This window comes from Podarcis cretensis, assembly GCF_951804945.1.
Source record: "Podarcis cretensis genome assembly, chromosome: 1".
Classification (NCBI taxonomy): domain Eukaryota; kingdom Metazoa; phylum Chordata; class Lepidosauria; order Squamata; family Lacertidae; genus Podarcis; species Podarcis cretensis.
Window position 1 is genome coordinate 30,925,008 of NC_137170.1, and position 18,938 is coordinate 30,943,945.

The following is an 18,938-nucleotide window of genomic DNA, read 5'->3' on the forward strand; positions in this document are numbered from 1 at the left end:
TACGGGCAAACTAAGTGATCAACATCACTTGAAATTTGAGTTTCCAGCACAAATTCTTAATAGTACAGCATATTGGGGCACCTGGACCACAGTGAACACAAGGAGACTTATATCTAAACATACACCACACATGCCAACAAATCTTGCTGCAGTCAGTTAAAGACAACCATGCCCTGCCTCCCTGCAACCTCTCCAGAGCAAAGACAATAGAAGTTAGACTATGTCCCACGGAGGACCTTACGGTCTTCAAACAAAAACATCTTGGAGTTCCTGGGCCACAGGGAGGTCAGGCTGGCCTCAACCAGAGCCAGGGCTTTTTTGGCCGTGGCCCTGATCTGGTGGAATGCTCTGTCACAAGAGACTAGGGCCCTGCGGGACTTGACATCTTTCCGCAGGGCCTGCAAGACAGAGCTGCTCTACCAGACCTTTGGCCAAGGCACAGTCTGATCCCCTCCTTCGGTAATCCTCACAGAACTCTAGCCCAATAGTTGCCATTTGATTTTGAATTGATTTTAGAATGAATTGATTTTAGAATGCATTTCAGTTAATTTACTGTGATTTTATGTAAACTGTTACTTTTATTATTGTTAGCTGCTCTGAGCCCGGCTTCAGCTGGGGAGGGCGGGTTATAAATAAATTATCATTATCATTATCATTATTACATCTGTTCAGATAGAGATAGGGCCACCAGCTGAAGCTGATGGAAGGCACTCTGCACCACCAAGACCACCAAGGCCAACAAAGGATCCAAGCTACGAGGGAGTGTAACCCCATCCAGAGCAGGCAGTCTCCCATCCATCCAGTCTAGGAACCACCTACTAACAGTGCCTCAGTCTTATCTGGGTTGAGCTTCAGTTTGTTGGCTCTCATCCTGTCCATTACTGACGCAAGACAGCAGTCCAGCACATTGACTGCCTCGCCTGCAGATGTAAAGGTGATGTAGAGTTGTGTGTCACCAGCATATTGCTGACACCATGCTCCAAAACTTGGGGTGACCCCATCAGTGGTTTTATGTAGGTGCTAAATAGCATAGGGGATAAAATTGAATCCTGAGGAAGTGCACATTGAAGGCTTCATGGGGCTAAAGAACACTCCCCAAGTATCACCATTTGGAAATGACCATCCAAATAGGACCAGAACCACTGCAAAGCAGTGCCCCCAACCCCCAACTCAGACTTGCCCAGAACCACTGTGATTAGGCCCCCCCTGCCCCCCACTCTTGCCAGCTCCTCTCTTCCCAAGGGCATCCTTTTGCAATCTACTTCACCAACTGCATGATTTCATCTTGAGTTGCAGTGGGGGTTGTAGAAAAATGAGGTGACAAGGAAATAAAATGCAGAAAAGTACAGACAGTGATAATTACATCCTTTACAGCGGTCAGTCACAAAAGTGTCGCTAATGACACAGACATCCTCACATTGCTTAGCCAATTAACACGTACAGTGCACTAAAAATATTTTTTTCTCAGTTTAGTCCTCAAGTGATAGCACCGAAACTCTTGGTATGCTTTAATGCAGTGGATTCATGCTGCAGATTCTCTCTGAAGATCCTTTGCTCCAGGATGGGCTACTACTCTAAGGTCATTTATGGATGGGTGGGTGTATGTATGCATGTATACATACATATAATGATACATGCATTATATTTATACTGGTCTTTCTTCCGTCATGAAACTGAAAGTGCCCCCCAAGATTTTGAATCATTTAAGTCAGACTCAGTATCAATCAATAATTGAAACAATGATACCCAAAGCCAAGCATGGGGGGATGCCGAGAAAGCTTTAAGAGTGAGGAAATGTGAATGACGCCTTATCAGCATGGAGCAAAAAGCAGGTCAGCTTTTTGCTGCTATTCAAGCCTGTATAATTGCTACCAATTATCAAAAAGTATATTACAAAGACCAAAGATACAGACTCTCGTAGAAAATGCAAAGATAAATCAGAAACGGAACATGTAATAGCTCTCTGCCTTGTCCTATCCAGTACAGAATAACTTGCTGAACATAATCAGCTTGCAAAAGCCATCAATTACTATGCTGTACCAACTAATCATTTCAAATCTGCCTTCTTACTACCAATATTATCCTCAACCAGCTCTTGAAAACAATGGTTGCACCTTGCTATTGGGAAAAAATCCCATTCTAAGAACAGGTCAGGCATAATTCTGATGAACAATGACAACAATAACAAGGCTACTAAAAGAACCCAGCATTGCCAATATCACAAAAGCCGAAACCTAGCCTTGGAAATAAGGCACATCTGGAAAGTCAAGATAATTCAATCTAAAAGCATTTCCAGGGAGACTAGAATTTGGAGAAGAGATGCTACAAATATGCAAAAAGGTGTTAACCTTGTAGCCTTCCAAAGTAATACATTTCTAAACAATGAAGGATACCTCTCTCAGAAAGAGCTTTGGGATATTCAGACCTTGCATGAGGAAGTGCTGAGCTGTGAGGAGCTTGGGGAGGCAGAGTAGTAATGATACTGAACTGACGGTGGTTCCTGCAAATTTGTGAAACTGCCTAGGTATGTACTGTAGATGTATGTAAGGTGGACAATTCAAATTGAAATTTTTAAAAACCAGAATGGCCAGCAATGGACTTATGACATATTATTGGGCTGAGCAAACTGCACATTTTAAACACTGAATACACCACTTCTATCCATATTTATAATCTCCATCAGCATATGTATCTGATTTTCCTCTAGTAGGAAAAAGAAGCAATTGTTTGCGAAAATAAGATCCCTCTCAGCTTTTGTCAGGTAGTTACAGTAATTGCTTCTTCCACTGAGGAAGGTAGTTTCACAGCAACAGGCGAGGAGCAATTGGGGGAAGTGAATATGCTGCCTGCTGCTAAGTTGCTGATTTTAACCAGTTGACTTGTCCTGATGCCTGAGAATGTTCTCTTTAAATCCTCAGCTGAGTTCCTGCTGATGTTTCCAAGAACTGCTCAAAGCGCCTTACAAAGAATAAAAGAGGAAGGCATTTCAAACACTACAAAAACAATTTCATAACGACTCAGCAAAACAAAAGCAAATGTAACAACACACAAAAAACCCTACATTTCAAATAAATATACTGTAACAATGCTTATAGCAAACTTTTACAAATAACTGTATGTACTTCCTGAGGGAGGGCATTCCATAAATACAAGGTGTCAACACTGAAAAGAGAAAAAGATGCCCAAGACTGAAAACATTTTGAAGTTCATAACATGTGAATGTGAGTGGACTGAAAGGTACCTGTCTGTTTCATAACATGGGAAGAAAAGAGGTTATCCATGCGGGGATGATAAGGTCTACCCCTGTGAACTATTCACACATGATTGTGTCCAGAACTGTACACAGCTTCCCTATGCTCATGTGTAGGAGACATTTTATGATTGAAGCAGTCCATAATACATTCAGCATCTACATATGTAACTCAGAAAACTGCCTCCTGGTGGGGAGGTGGGGGTGCCTCTAGTGGATTTTTTTTTTTGCTTATTCAGCACTGCCATCTTCTGGCTTCCCTGGATATTGTCAGCCATCAATTTCTGGTCCCTGAAAGGCAGAATCTTGTTTCATCCTCTTTCAGAAGATGGTCCAACCTGGGTCCAACCCATCTTGCTTTGGGTTTTTGACAGTTTTCATCTTCAGGGCTCCAGTTAAGATGTTTAGGTGCTATTCCTATTCAGTCCCTCTAGTGAGGGGTTGTTGCTCAGTAGTAGAGCAGAAGCTATACATGCAGAAGGTCAAAGCAGAACTGGATTTAGGGCGGTTCCCCTGCTTAGGGCGCTGAGCTAAGTGGGCACAAAATTGAGAAGATCCGTAATTGAGAAGATCCATTTGGGGGCATGAGCATAGCCAGGATTTATGTTGGGAGGGGGCATATGAAGAAGAAGAGTTTGGATTTGATATCCCGCTTTATCACCACCCGAAGGAGTCTCAAAGCGGCTAACATTCTCCTTTCCCTTCCTCCCCCACAACAAACACTCTGTGAAGTGAGTGGGGCTGAGAGACTTCAGAGAAGTGTGACTAGCCCAAGGTCACCCAGCAGCTGCACGTGGAGGAGCAGGGAAGCGAACCCGGTTCACCAGATTATGAGACTACCGCTCTTAACCACTACACCACACTGGCTGGTTGCCATACGCCCAGGAAATCCCAAACATGTCCTGTTTGGAGGGAACTACATGCCCAACTGGGTGGATTTTTTTACAATTGTAAGCTAATATCCGGGGTTTGTGGGGTTTTTTTGAGGGGGAGTTAAAAAATTTGTGTTCACAGATGGCTCGGGTTCAGGCTTGAGCTCGGGTCTGGCAACCCTAGGGGGCAGGATTTATGTTAGGGGGCAGAACCGAGCTATCTGTGATGTGATAATAATAATAATGATTTATTATTTATACCCCGTCCATCTGGCTGGGTTTCCCCAGCCACTCTGGGCGGCTTCCAACTGAATATTAAAAACAATACAACATCAGACATTAAAAACTTCCCTAAACAGGGCCCCCTTTGTCACGGCTAAAATGGCCGCTGTTTCTTTAATGCGAATAAAGCTGGGTCAGCATGACTCAGCGGCCTGCAGCAGGTTGTATATATAAAGTGAGAAATGTTAGTTTGTGCTGAGGCTGGTGTTTGGGTTGGTTAGTGCTGGTGTGTATAGTTATTCAGTCGTGTTTTGCACAAAGACTTTTAAGAATAAAACTCTGCAAGGATATTCTCGTGGACTCTTTTATGCAGACAAGGGTCTGAGGACCAGGCTGAAGAGGCAAAGGGAGGTCAGAACCCTTTCCTTCTTTTTTTTTTTTTTTTGCTTTTTATAAACACTGACAGGTTATGGGCCCAGTGTTTCTGAGCATGTGCAGAGTGCAAAGCGACTAACAGCATCTCAGCAGGGAGCTGGTGAGTCCTGGTGGTGCCTGGAGCCAGTGGCTGTGCGTTGGAGCAGTTGGTGGCAAGCTGTAACTGTCTGCAGTGACGCTGGAGTGGCTAGGATCTGAGGATCAGGAAAGCACTCAGCGTCGGCTACTGGAACAGTTTGAACTGCTAGAGGACCACAGTAGGTGACTCACAGAGTGGCTACACCAGTTGCAGGGCGGGACCTGAGAGTCAACGGAGGCAGCTGCTAGAAGCCGGTGAGTGCCAGCCAAGACCATCCAGTGGGACTCTAAAGAGAGAGTCAGGAGAGATTGCTGGAGACCCCACAGAAGGGGCTCAGCAAGCACCAGCAGAGATGGCAGATTTCCAGTCTTCCGAAGTTGTAAATATTGGGGGAGGCATCCCTTTTGAACTTCTCTCAGAGAGCAACTGGCTGAGTTGGTCAATTAAAATGTAGCAGTTGTTAAAGAGAGATGGACTATGGGACTGTGTTGAAACTGAGGTTTTGAGATGGGACTCTGCTGAGAAAAAATGGCTGGATGAAAGGGCCCGTGCCCAAATTATGCTGTGTTGGAGCAACTCTCAGTTATTGCATGTAGCAAATGCCAGCACAGCGTTTGAGTGCTGGAATTTATTAAGGGCAATGCATGTCAGAGAAACTGCTGGAACTATAATTTCTCTGACCAGAAGGCTGTTCAGGACTGTTATGAAGGAAGGTGAGAGTTTGGCAACTCATATTCAAATGCTGAAATCTCTGTTTCTTCAACTACAGCAGAGAGGTAAGCGTTATGATGAGACTGACCAAACCTACACTATCCTTTCAAGTTTGCCTGAAAGCTGGTTGCCTGTGATTAACAGCATGGAGAGTATGCGTCCCCGAGATCTGACCCTTGAGTATGTGGTTGGAAGATTGACCGAAGAAGCAGAAAGAAGGTCAGATAGACAGGCTGAACTCCAAGAGTGAAGGAGTTACAGCCGAGGGGGCCAGCAGCAGAATCTGCCAATGGAGCAACGCCAAGGTTTGGACTTGGCCATGGCGGTGAGGAGATGCTATAGATGCAACCAACCCGGGCATCTCCAACGTCAATGCAGGGCAAGACTTCCAGGAGACGACGTGGAGCAGAGACAGCAATCAACGCAGAAATGTAAGCAGAAGGGGTTCTCTTCAGGGAAGAAGAACACGCGTTCTGCTCAGTTTGTTTCTGCATTTTCTCGAGAGGAGAGGAAGATACCTCGAGGAACATGGTTGCCGGACTCTGGCAGCAGCAGGATTATCTGCAACAGTCGGGAGGACTTTAAGACCCTGGGGAAGCCAGCTGATGGAAAAGACTCAATCTATCTTGCTGATGGTCGTAGAAGCAAGATTGATGGCCAGGGAACATGTTTCCTGCAGGGCTTGAACACTACTCTACCAGAGACTCTGTTTGTCAGCAGTTTGGACTAGTGTTTACTATCTGTAAGCTGTTTGATTAATGCAGGATATAGTGTTAAGTTCACGCAGGATGGCTGTCTGATAAAGAATGGAACTCATGTAAGTGGCTATGCAAAGTTGGAAAATGGGTTATATGTAATGCAGGACAAGCCTGTTAAAGCAGCTCAGGTGGTTCAGGATATTTTGCCAGTTCATAAGGGGTGTGTACATGAACTGCACAGAAAACTGGGTCACGCCAATTTCCGTGTGCTTTCAGAGATGCAAAAGGTGTGCAAGCACCTAAAAGTAAATAGCTGTAACTGTTTCCTAGATTGCAATGTATGTAAAATGGCCAAATCTAAGAGGAAGCCTGTGGCTTCTAAAAGTGACAGAGTATCTAAAGAGGTTTTAGAACTTGTCCATTGTGACGTGATAGGCCCTTTCCCACAGAAGACTGAAGGGGGCGCCAGATATGCTTTTCTGGTAATAGATGATAAATCACGTTTTAGTTGGCTGTTTTTGTTAAAGCAGAAATCTGGGTGTTTCCCCACATTCAGAGAATGGGTTGCCCAAGCTGAAAAGCTCTTCGCTCGGCCTGTTGTGCAGCTGCAAACAGATAGGGGCAGAGAATTTCTGAACACACAATTTGGGGCATGGTTGCGACGTAAGGGGATCACTCATCGCTTGACTAACCCTTATAGCCCTGCTGAAAATGGTCTGTGTGAAAGACGTGGGGCTGTAATACAGTCAGTAAAGGACTGCCTGCTAGTGGATGCAGGATTGGGTCACAACCATAGGCTGTGGGGCGAGGCTTTTCTGACAGCGAACTTTTTGATTAATAGAACCTGGTCTAGCTCTATAAAAGATATTCCATATCATGTGTTGTTTAGGAAGGAACCAGAGTGGACAATGCTCCATAACTGGGGTGCTTGGGCACATGTAAACATTCCCAAAGCTCAGCGCCAGAAAGGGGGCGCTAGAGCGCAGAAACTGCGGTTTGTGGGATATCAGTCCTATGGCAAAGGGTGGCGTTTCAATTTACGCCCAGGATGCGTGGTTCTGTCATGAAGTGCAGACTTTGCTGACCAGGACAGATGGACTGCGATCCATGCCAACCCAGATTGCCTACTGCCCCTGCAAGTAAGAGAAGAGTCTTCTTCTCAGCCATTGGCAACACAGGAGCAGGATGAGGAGGAGGCACAGATTTCCCCAAAGTATGTGGCAATAGATAATACTTCTCTATAGGAAGAGGAAGAAGAGCCAGAGATAAGGGGGGAAGAAGAAGTAGTTGTGCCTAGGCACTCCCAGCGTTCAAACAAGGGTGTACCTCCTCAGCGTTTGACCCTAGGAGGAGTGAGAGTATGCAGTGTGAGTTGTGTGGAACCACAAAGTTATAATGAAGTCTTAGACTTACCCCCTGGGGAACGTGCTTTGTGGGAACAAGCTATGAAAGAAGAAATGAACTCTTTTAAACGTAACAAAGTGTTTGAGGTCATAATGCCGCCACCTGGTGGCAGAGTGGTGTCACGCAAGTGGGTTTACAAAAGGAAAACCCTTGCATCTGGGGAACCACGTTTTCGAGCCAGATTAGTAGCCAGAGGGTTCACTCAAATTAAAGGGGAGAGTTATGATGAAGTGTTTTCTCCCACTGTAAAGAGTGAAACTTTTCGTTTAATGATTTCCATTGCTGCTGTAAGACAACTAGCAGTGCACCATTTTGATGTTGATGCTGCATATCTGCATGCAAATTTAGACCATGAAGTGTTAATGACACAACCCCCTGGGTTTGAAGAGGAGAATGGTGCAGTCTGGCGTTTGAAAAAGGCTGTTTATGGTCTCAAACAAAGTGGAAGGTGTTGGAACCAGTGTTTAAATGAAGCCCTTGTAAAACTTGGTTTTAAAAGGAGTGTGGCTGATCCATGCCTGTACACTAAGGGGACAGGCAACAAATATCTAATGCTCTTAGTCTTTGTTGATGATTTGCTTGTAGCAGGGAGTTCCACAGATGAGATCCAGAAGCTCACAAGTCAACTGGAAAAGAGGTTTAAGCTTAAAGCCTTAGGGCCTGTAAGCAATTATTTGGGAGTAGAAGTAAGGCAGGAAGCTGATGGAAGCTTCCTATTGAGCCAGAAAGAGAAAATTCTTCGTTTGATAGAGCAGTTTGGCATGGAAAACTGCAAGCCAGTTCAGACTCCCATGACACCAGATTTCCCAAAGACAGTGTGTGATGATGAATTTGATCAGCCTGAGTTGTATCCCTCAAAAGTAGGATCACTGTTGTATTTAAGCCAGTGGTCAAGGCCAGACATTGCATGTGCTACAAATGTTCTGAGCCAACGTGTATCTAAACCCAGTACTGCTGATTGGTGTGCTTTGAAAAGGCTTATCAGATATCTAAAGGGGACATTAAATGTATGTTTGAAGATATCTAGTACACAAGACGAAAAACTAGAAGTATTTGTTGATGTGGACTGGGGAAGCTGTGTAGCTACCAGAAAATCTACAAGTGGAATGGTTATGATGTTTGCCAATTCCATAATTGGATGGAGGTCAAAGAAACAAGGATTTGTTGCGACCTCATCCTGTGAGGCAGAATATGGGAGCCTGTCGCTAGCACGCAATGAAATCATGTGGTTTATACAGATACTAAAAGATCTAGATTGTAAAGTTGATTTGCCTATCCAAGTGTATGGAGATAGCCAATCGTGCATTGCATTAGCAGGCTCAGAAATAATGAAATCCACATCAAAACATATTGCTATCCCTCATGCAAATGTTAGAGATTGTATACAGAATGGGGTAATCAAACTGGAGTATTGTCAATCACAAGATAATATTGCTGATTTGTTTACCAAGCCTTTGCCAGCAACATGCCATAATGAATTAATGACAAAACTGGGTTTATGTATATAATGTATGTATGTATTGTTTCTGTTATGTACTGAAGTTCTCACCCTGGGCCAGCAGGGGGATACTGTAGATAGTTTTCACTCAGGTCCACGTCAGTTATTTTAGGCGGGAAACCCAGGGTTGTTGTTGCTACAATGTTGACAGCCGGCTGCCTATAAAAGCAGGCCAACTGAGCTGTTTGCTGTTCAGTTCTGTCCAGCTTACAAATAAAGAGCTGCTCTGGATAAATCGCTGTGTCGTCTGCTATGTTCGCCCACAACTTAACAGTTTCTGTTGGGGTTTTTCGCATTTAAGAAACAGAAGGGGTGTCACGGCTAAAATGGCCGCTGTTTCTTTAATGCGAATAAAGCTGGGTCAGCATGACTCAGCGGCCTGCAGCAGGTTGTATATATAAAGTGAGAAATGTTAGTTTGTGCTGAGGCTGGTGTTTGGGTTGCTTGGTTGGTGCGTGCTGGTGTGTATAGTTATTCAGTCGTGTTTTGCACAAAGACTTTTAAGAATAAAACTCTGCAAGGATATTCTCGTGGACTCTTTTATGCAGACAAGGGTCCGAGGACCAGGCTGAAGAGACAAAGGGAGGTCAGAACCCTTTCCTTCTTCTTTTTGCTTTTTACAAACACTGACACCCTTCAGTTGTCTTTTAAACGTAAAGTAGTTGTTTATTGCCTTGACATCTGCTGGGAGGGTGTTCCACAGGGTGGGCGCCACTACCGAGAAGGCCGTCTGCCTGGTTCCCTGTATCCTCACTTCTCGCAGCGAGGGAACTGCCAGAAGGCCCTCGGCGCTGGACCTCAGTGTCCGGGCTGGATGATGGGGGTGGAGTTAAGTATTTTTATTTATTTACTTGATTTGGGATGACAGCTTTCCCCCTTGGGTACAACCATGTTTGGCGGGCCAAATTTTGGCCTCGCTCAAGAAGCCATGTTACCAAAAATTATCAAAGTCTGCCCCTGGTAACAGTTTCCATCCCTGGATGGTCCATTAAAAAAACAAAACAAAAACTCAGCAAGGCTGCAGAAGTTTTTCCCTGATTCCCTGGAGAGTTTCTACCAACCACATGATACAGATTCAGTCTTAAGGACTCCATTCTGGATTTGTATAGGGTTTACTTCTTGGCCTTTTCTTTTCCCAAAGACGTCTCACAAGTCAGTGGGGTATGGATATCTCCTTGGGGTTTATTCCCAAAGCCTTTCTCACCAATGAGTAGAGCCACAAGGCAGCAGTGGTTTAGGATCAGAATACACCCACAAAAAGCAGCGGTCTGGAGGGCCCCAAAGCTAATTTGGGTACCGCAGTGTATGATGCTGATGGCCCTGTGATTTCAAATGTCATGCATTGGCGGTCGTCTCCCCAGAGTAAATATGACGTTTGTTAAAGATGTGCTCTCAAATGATCCCATGCATGCTTACTTGGCAGTAAGTATAGTGAGAATTTACTTGTGATGAAGGCTATCCAGGAGTTCAGCCTCAGTCGTTATTGGTAGCTTGTTGAATTGTGCTTCCTTCTTTTCCAAATTCATCTGGATGTCTAGGCTGCGTGGAGAAATCTCTTTTCACTTTGTGCCGAGTTAAAATACCTGGTTCTTCCTCCAGAGGTGACTGCACTTCGGGAATGTGGAGAATGATTTTTTTCAGATACGGTTTAGAACGCCAAGAGGAGCAGGAGACACATAAAGGCAGATGCTTAGCAACATGCCTTGGATGAGAGAGAATAGCGTCTTTCTCTGTGTCTCCTCCAGGCTTTTGATGTCCTTCACCTGTCCTGCCTTTCAGAATTATGTCTTGCCTGAGACCTTCACACCAGTGGCATAGTGTGGGGGGTGCAGGGGGGGCCAGCCGCACCGGGAGCAACATTTGGGGGGGCGCGCGCTCGCACTCGCAGCTCTCTGCCCCTACCTGGCTCACTCACTCTCTCTCACTGCAGTGCTGGCTGTGCGAATCCGATCCAAGCTGCCGGGTCGCCGCCCACTGTGGAGGGGGAGGGTGCCAGGCGTGCGTTGCGTTGCGGAGCGGAGAGAGAGCGAGTGAGCGAGGGACTATCTGGGGGAGGGACAGTGCAGCGGCAGCCCAGTGCAGCGCTGAGCGCGGGAGAGAACCACACCCAACCAGCTCAGGCAGCAGCAAGAAGAAGCTGGCAGCGGTGGCAGGTTAGGGGTTAGGGGCGCAAATTACTTGCCTTGCCCCGGGTGCTGACAACCCACGCTACGCCGCTGCTTCATACTCCCTAAGGATGTCTTGTTTGCTGGAGCTGCTTAATTGGGGATTTTGTTACCTAAAAGTAATGCCTCCCCCCCCCCCGTGCAATGCTTCATAACATCACAGCAATTATATAATTCTCTTGATTCCCCTTCAGTTTTTGTTGCTGCTAGGTTATAGCTCTATTCTCTGTTCCCAGTACAGTGGTACCTCGGGTTACATACGCCTCAGGTTACATACGCCTCAGATTACATACGCTTCAGGTTACAGACTCCACTAACCCAGAAATATTACCAGGTTAAGAACAGTTTCAGGTTAAGAACGGACCTCCAGAACGAATTAAGTACGTAACCAGAGGTACCACTGTAAAGCATAGCTCAGAGAAAGATTGGAAATGCTCAGGTCTTTTCCTGTCAATACAGGGCTGTGGACCCAGAAAACCCGGTGTGTGTGTGTGTGTGTGTGTGTGTGTGTGTGTGTGTGTGTGCGCTTTGTGAGGTGAGCCAAGCCAGCATCAAGAGTTGGCATAGCAGGGCACCTGCCAGGGCCAGTGTTCCCAGACGAGGGCCTGCTGATAAGAGACCCATGGACCTTCTCCTCCTCTTCATCATTTCAACCTGCTTCTTCACCTGCCTCTCCCTCTGTGTCTGGCAAACAAGCAGCTGGTAGCAAAACTTGGAGAGCAACCCACTTCTGACACCATGCAGTAATCCATGGGCATGGCCAGTAGGGGGCGCTGAGTTCACTTGCAGTCCATCCCTTGGCTCTGTTCTCCAGACGACTCACAAAAGATTCCCATAATTTAACAAAAGGTTTAAGAACTGCAAGCCCCTGAAGAACCTTCCTGCCGCAGTGGTACCTATTTATCTACTTGCAGTAGTGTGCTTTCGAACTGCTAGGTTGGCAGAAGCTGGGACAGAGCAATGGGAGCTCACCACCATTGCACAGTTTCGTACCGCCGACCTTCTGATCGCAAGCCCAAGAGGCTCAGTGGTTTAGACCACAGCGCCACCCGCATCTCTATATACATACACCACAGCTATACATCACCTATCTATATGCAGACATCACATCAGTCCTGAACAGGTGAGAATCTAATTTGTATTACAAATGCTTCTCCAGAGTTCACTATTCCCTATTAACAGTAACACAGAGATGCAAATCACATTAAAGACTCAAAGGCAGCTGAAAGGTAATGTGTGAAAATGTCCTACCTCTTCACCAAGGCAAGGCCTATTCACTGGCTCCCCCTCTCCCACTGAATGCTATGAGTGATCTAGGATCCATACCCCAGGAACATTTGCAGTGTCATAACACAACGTGCACATACAGACAGTGGCGTAGCGTGGGGGGTGCAGGGGGGGGGGCCGGCCGCACCGGGCGCAACATCTGGGGATTAGGGTTAGGGGGCGCAAATTACTTGCCTTGCCCCGGGTGCTGACAACCCACGCTACGCCACTGCATACAGAGCAGGATTCTCCATGAGTCTTTACCCTCACAAACACATCTGGAATGTCACTGGGAAGAGGGAGGTTTGAGTGACAATTGTGTGGAAGGGGGAAGAAGTGGATGGAAGAGGGGTTAAGCACTCTCCCTCTATTGCCATCTCTCTGTAAATTACCCCTCCCCAGCTGCGTAGTGGAATTTTGTTGCACAGATTGGTTTGTAAGATGTGGTTCCATCTGCAAGGACAGTTCTTTCGAATTGTATTGTGGATTTTTCTCAGAAGCACATTTTATAAGGAGAGCCTTTGGGAAAAGAGAATGAAAGGGGAATGAATATTTTATCTTTAGTAACTGGTCATTTACATTCTGAAGAGAGGAAACGAAGGGCCGTCTGTTGGGTGCTGAATATTCAACACACAATCAGCAACTGGGTTATATATGAATATAAGGATGTGTTGTTATTTATAAAGCTTCATAGTCATGCACAACACTTTACTAGCAGAAATATGCTATGATAGGTAGCAAGGCCATTGTAGCTTTTGCTTTCTCTGTGTGTTTTTATAATTACTGTTACGGATACATACATTCCTGACACTAGGAATGGATTTTCTTTCCTAGAATACCCACTGGTTCCAAGGAAGGGTCTCATACTGTAGCCTGCCCCAGGAAAGTCTTTTCCTCCTGCTCCTGCATACAAGACATCCACTTTAACTAATGACAGCCTTCGGCCTGGTACTTAGATGTGGAGAAATGGTAGTGGCAGGAACATGAAGCGCAAAGGGCAGCTTTTTATGCAAGGCAGTGGTGTAGCAAAGTAATTTTTTTACCCTGAACTTAATGGTTTCATGTGGGGACTCCTTTAGACGGTACTGTATATTACCACACTTCAAATGTGGTTCCCCAACCTTGCTGCATTTGAGGACCCTCCTGCTAAGTGGGCCTCTGAATTTCTGTCCCGACAGCACTGTTTATGCAAGACATCATTCTCTTAACTTCGACCATCCATCTGTGACATCAGGAAAATGACACTGGCAAACATCACTTGTAAGCCAACATCACTTGAGATAAAAAAGGTGTTTTATTAATTTTTTAGTCATGCTGTGGAGAGGGGCTGTACAGATGGCTTGTAAGATGCTTGGAGACCTTCAGATAATGAGATAACAAGTGTTGTTGTTGTTGTTGTTGTTGAGGCTCCCTGTGACTGCGAATGAGGATCCTGCTGTTTTGCACAATCATTGTTCAATATCCTGGTCACCCTTGCCTGAATGCTTACCAACAGCCATTATTAGGAAATTCCATGTCTTCCTCTAGCTGTTTAGGATAAACTAAATACCCCCTGTGCTATTTACTTTCTGCCTCTGAATCATCCGTTTGCTCCCCTCCTTCACCACACAGCTCTTCATGCTCAATTATGCTAAGTAATACATCTTCCCTACAGAGCAGGCACAAGACGGGTATCTTTCTTTTCATTTAGAGCTCCTCTCCCATCTTTATAGCTGTGGAAGGCTCCTCCAAATATTTGTTCCCTGCCTATGTGATATTTCCTGGCATGCAGAAGGGAATTTGACTTTGAAAGGCGGCAGCAAATGATTCAAATGTTAATTTCAGCAACAGCTTTCCTAACACATCAGGATGCGCAGCCAGTTGCTGCTTGGTACATTTGCCTCTAATTTCACCCTCCTCTCATTTTCTCCAGCCTTTCCTAATCACAACTAAAAGGTTACATTCTCCTGCTCTCTTACTCTCTCTCATTTTTCACTGAGACAGTGAAGCCAGGTTAAGACACATTTTGATGAATTAATCTGGGAGGACAGTGGTTGTTACCCTGAAAGAGCCAGGGGGAAATAATGAAGACAGTAAGGCGCAAAGAGCCCAGGTAGATTAGACCAAAGCATCTGGTTTCTCACAGGTACCGTGGGGGAGGGGGCTCACAAACAGGACAATAACACTCCCCCTCTCTGCCAAACAGTGGCAGGAGTGTGGGGGGCCACAGGCACACAGACAGGGTCATGTCCCTTTGGAGAATGGAAGACAAAGCGGAAACAGCCGTGCTTCAAGATGTATGGTTTTATATTTTCACCTTCAGTCTGCATGAAGGGGGTTCAGATCTTACAGCATGGTCCAAAGCATTGCAGGCAGTTCTTCCTTCTCCCTCACCAAGATGGATCTCACCCTTTCTTCTTCCCAGAAGCTCCTTGTCCTCCCCCACAACAGTTACCCTGGCAACCTTCCAAATCTCCAATCTCTGGTCACACCTGGGCAAGAAGTTCCATTGTCTTGTTAATGACCCACAATGGCTCTCTTAACGGCCCTAGTTTGGCAAGGCTACCCATGAACCCCTTTGCAGCTTATATTCTCCCTTCATATCACAAATAACCCAAATCCTAGCATTTATAAATTTTAATTTTTTGGGGGAACTCCCCCAAGTTCTGTAACAGTGGCCAATGGTCAGAATCCCACCACTCTCTGGGACACCCTTCCACTTTCTGTTAGGTAAAGGTAAAGGGACCCCTGGCCGTTAGGTCCAGTCATGACTGACTCTGGGGTTGCGGCGCTCATCTCGCTTTATTGGCCGAGGGAGCCGGCGTACAGCTTCCGGGTCATGTGGCCAGCATGACTAAGCCGCTTCTGGCAAACCAGAGCAGTGCACGAAAACGCTGTTTATCTTCCTGCCGGAGCAGTACCTATTTATCTACTTGCACTTTGACGTGCTTTCAAACTGCTAGGTTGGCAGGAGCAGGGACTGAGCAACGGGAGCTCAGCCCGTCACGGGGATTCGAACTACCGACCTTCCGATTGGCAAGCCCTAAGCTCAGAGGCAAGCTTCGAAGACCCATCCATCTGCTTAAGCAGGCATTCCACGGCTCGTGACTTTCTTCACATTATTCTGCTTTATTATTTATTGATATTTAACTGCATCTTTTATTGATGGCTTCTCTGTTTTTGCTGATGTATTTCTATGTACGTTCAGTTTTAAGTGTTGCGTATACATTCCACACCCCCTTTCCTTTTTAATGATCTTACTGTGTTTTATGTCAACTACTGAGGGATTTTGCATATTAAGTGGCATATAAATATTATTAATCATTAATGATAATCTTACTCTCCCATAATTGGTGGATCTAAAGGAGTGCTCAGCAAAAGAAAAAAGAATAAATTGATCGTGTGGGGGGATGGGAAAATTGGGAGCCCCTCAAACCTTCGGACCTCATGACATTAGTGGTGGTGAACACAGTTATGGCCGCGGTTAATTAAGAAAACTATTTTAAATGACAGTTTGGGTTTTTTTGTGGGGGAGGCTATGATTTAGCGACCGTTGTTCTAAAAGATTGTGTATGTTGCTCTTTATACTCTGTTTAAATACTACCAGTGGAAAAGAGCCCATTGCCACCTGAGGCAGATTGTTCTACTGATGGTCAGTTCTGACTGTCAGGAAGCTTTTCCTGCTTCTTTGCAATTCCTATCTGTTGGGTCTATTTGTTCCACCCATTGGAGCAAGAGAAAAGGAAGTCTGCTTTATCTTGTGCACAACAGTCCTGCAGATAGTTGCAGATCCTGATGGTCTCTCAGCTTGATCTTTCCTTTTCAATGCAAAACATGTCCAGCTCTATTGACTTTCCCCCAAAGGACTTGGTCTCCACACCCCTCATCATCCTGTCCCTCACCCTCTGGACACACTCCAGTTTGTCAGTGTAATTCTTAAAATGTGGTGCCCTAAACTGGACACACAGTACTTCAGAGGCAGCCTGACCAATGCAGAACAGAGTGCAAACATTTCTTTTTGGGATCTGGGCACTGTATGTGCTGAACAATTATAAGGATTCTGGGTGACAGCAGCTTGAATAGTCCAGGGACAAGTAAAAGAATGGCTGAGTAATAATTGTACTGGCCCCATGCAAGACAAGACCGGCTCTGCCCTGATCTCCCTTTCTCAATATTCACTAATTGGACCTTGACCTGCCACTTCCCTTCCCCAGAAAGGACTTGCATACCTTGCCAGACACTGCTTCCTACAATTACTGGTTAAAACATCTTCTGCATGCGCTCGATTTTCACGGAAATGACACACACTGCTTCACTGCCTGTACCCTGATTTGTGATAAAGCATTCTCCAATAAAAGAATTTTATGCCTTTTTATATGCTTGGGTTCATTGGTGGAATGGCAAATAGTTCATCAGCGCAAGGAAACATTTTTCTCCTCTCCTTCCTCCTGCACCCTCATAATCTGTTCTAGGGGTTTCCCCAACCCCCTGGAGAAAATCTGGGGACAGCGGAGGTGACATGGAGAAGAGAGAAAGCCCATTGTGCAAGCAGAAGTTGTTCTGCTACCTCAGTTACTTAGCAGAATAATGCCCTGTGTTACATTTTTTGTAAATAAAATTCAAGTACAGTCATACCTCGAGTTGAATGTGCTTCGGGTTGAGCGCGTTCGAGTTGCACTCCGTGGCAACCCGGAAGTAACGGAGCACGTTACTTCCGGGTTTTGCCACTTGCACATGCGCAGACGCTCAAAATGACGTCACACGCATGCGCGAAAGCGGCAAAACACAACCTGCGCACGCGCAGACGCACCGTCACATCTTGCGTTCCATTCGGGATGCAAACAGGGCTCTGGAACGGATCCTGTTCGCATCCCGAGTTTCCACTGTATATAAAAAGGCATAAAATATTGTTCTAATACAAAGACTCTGCTCCGGTTTAAGATGCTATAGAGCAAGATAAATGCTGACCTTTAAAGCCCTAAATGGCCTCAGTCCAGTAGACCTGAGGGAGCGTCTCCACCCCCATCGTTCTGCCCGGACACTGAGGTCCAGCACCGAGGGCCTTCTGGCGGTTCCCTCACTGCGAGAAGCCAAGTTACAGGGAACCAGACAGAGGGCCTTCTCGGTAGTGGCACCCACCCTGTGGAACACCCTCCCACCAGATGTCAAAGAGAAAAACAACGACCAGACTTTTAGAAGACATCTGAAGGCAGCCCTCTTTAGGGAAACTTCTAATGTTTAACAGACTATTGTATTTTAATATTTTGTTGGAAGCCGCCCAGATTGGCTGGGGAAAAATATTATTATTGTTATTATTATTAAAGTTACAACATCCATAAAGTTACCTAGTCAATTCATAAAGAGGAAACCTTCATCTTTGCATCCCAGTTGACAAAATGCAGTGTGCCTGCCAGCCAGCTAGGGAAAACTGAGACAATATTGTTAAAGAAATCTGTTTACTTAGCTGTGATGTAATGTGGTATCACAATCTCCCTAAAAGAGTCTAGTGTCTGTCTCCATGATCAGTTTGAGGACACAATGGATAACCGATGTGTGGCTTGAACATGCAGGCTAGATCAGAAAGAGTATGTAATTGCACATTTTCAATGTATTAAGTCCCATTATCCACATTGGGCCTTCCTTCTGAGTACCTTAAATCATTGCACAAGAGTATTTTAATTCCAAACATTAAGTTCTTCAGGATAGCTTTGCTGGACATTAGCTGGAGCAGGTGAGGAAGAATATTTATTTTCAATTTAAAAGCAACATTTTAAAAAGCTGTGCTGGATCAGACTGAGAATACATCTAGCCCAGTTTATGAGGAGCTTCATATCCCATGATTGCTAAATTTACTCAGGAGCCTTTGATGAGGGACTTGGACAAAGTATTTTGGAAGTCCCAAGAGCATAATGTGGATGCTTGTTGAAGCTTAAAGAATTCAGAAAGATTGGTAAGGAGAATTTCAGAAGCCATGCTTCGTAAGGTTTATCCTTCTAGACAGGGCTTTTTTTCCCAGCTGGAACTCACTGGAACCCAGTTCCAGCACCTCTCAGGTGGGAGCTATTGCCATTACAATAGGTAAAGGTAAATGACCCCTGGACTGTTAAGTCCAGTCAAAGGTGACTATGGGGTTGTGGTGTTCATCTCGCTTTCAGGCCGAGGGAGCCGGTGTTTGTCCACAGACAGCTTTTCAGGTCATGTGGCCAGCATGACTAAGCCGCTTCTGGCACAACAGAACACTGTGACGGAAACTAGAGCACATGGAAACACCGTTTACCTTCCCGCCACAGTGGTACCTATTTATCTACTTTCACTGTCATGCTTTCGAATTGCTAGGTTGGCAGGAGCTGGGACAGAGC

The 18,938-nt window shown here is 45.5% G+C and overlaps 1 long non-coding RNA gene across 1 annotated transcript; it reads right to left on the reverse strand.

Moving 5' to 3' along the window:
* Nucleotides 1-14,866: 14,866 nt before the first annotated feature.
* On the reverse strand, nt 14,867-18,031 carry LOC307200949. Its single transcript, XR_013832481.1, has 2 exons — nt 17,949-18,031; nt 14,867-15,071 (listed from the first exon to the last, which is right to left on the reverse strand). It is a non-coding gene; the product is annotated as an uncharacterized lncRNA (long non-coding RNA).
* Between the last annotated feature and the right edge of the window lie 907 nt (nt 18,032-18,938).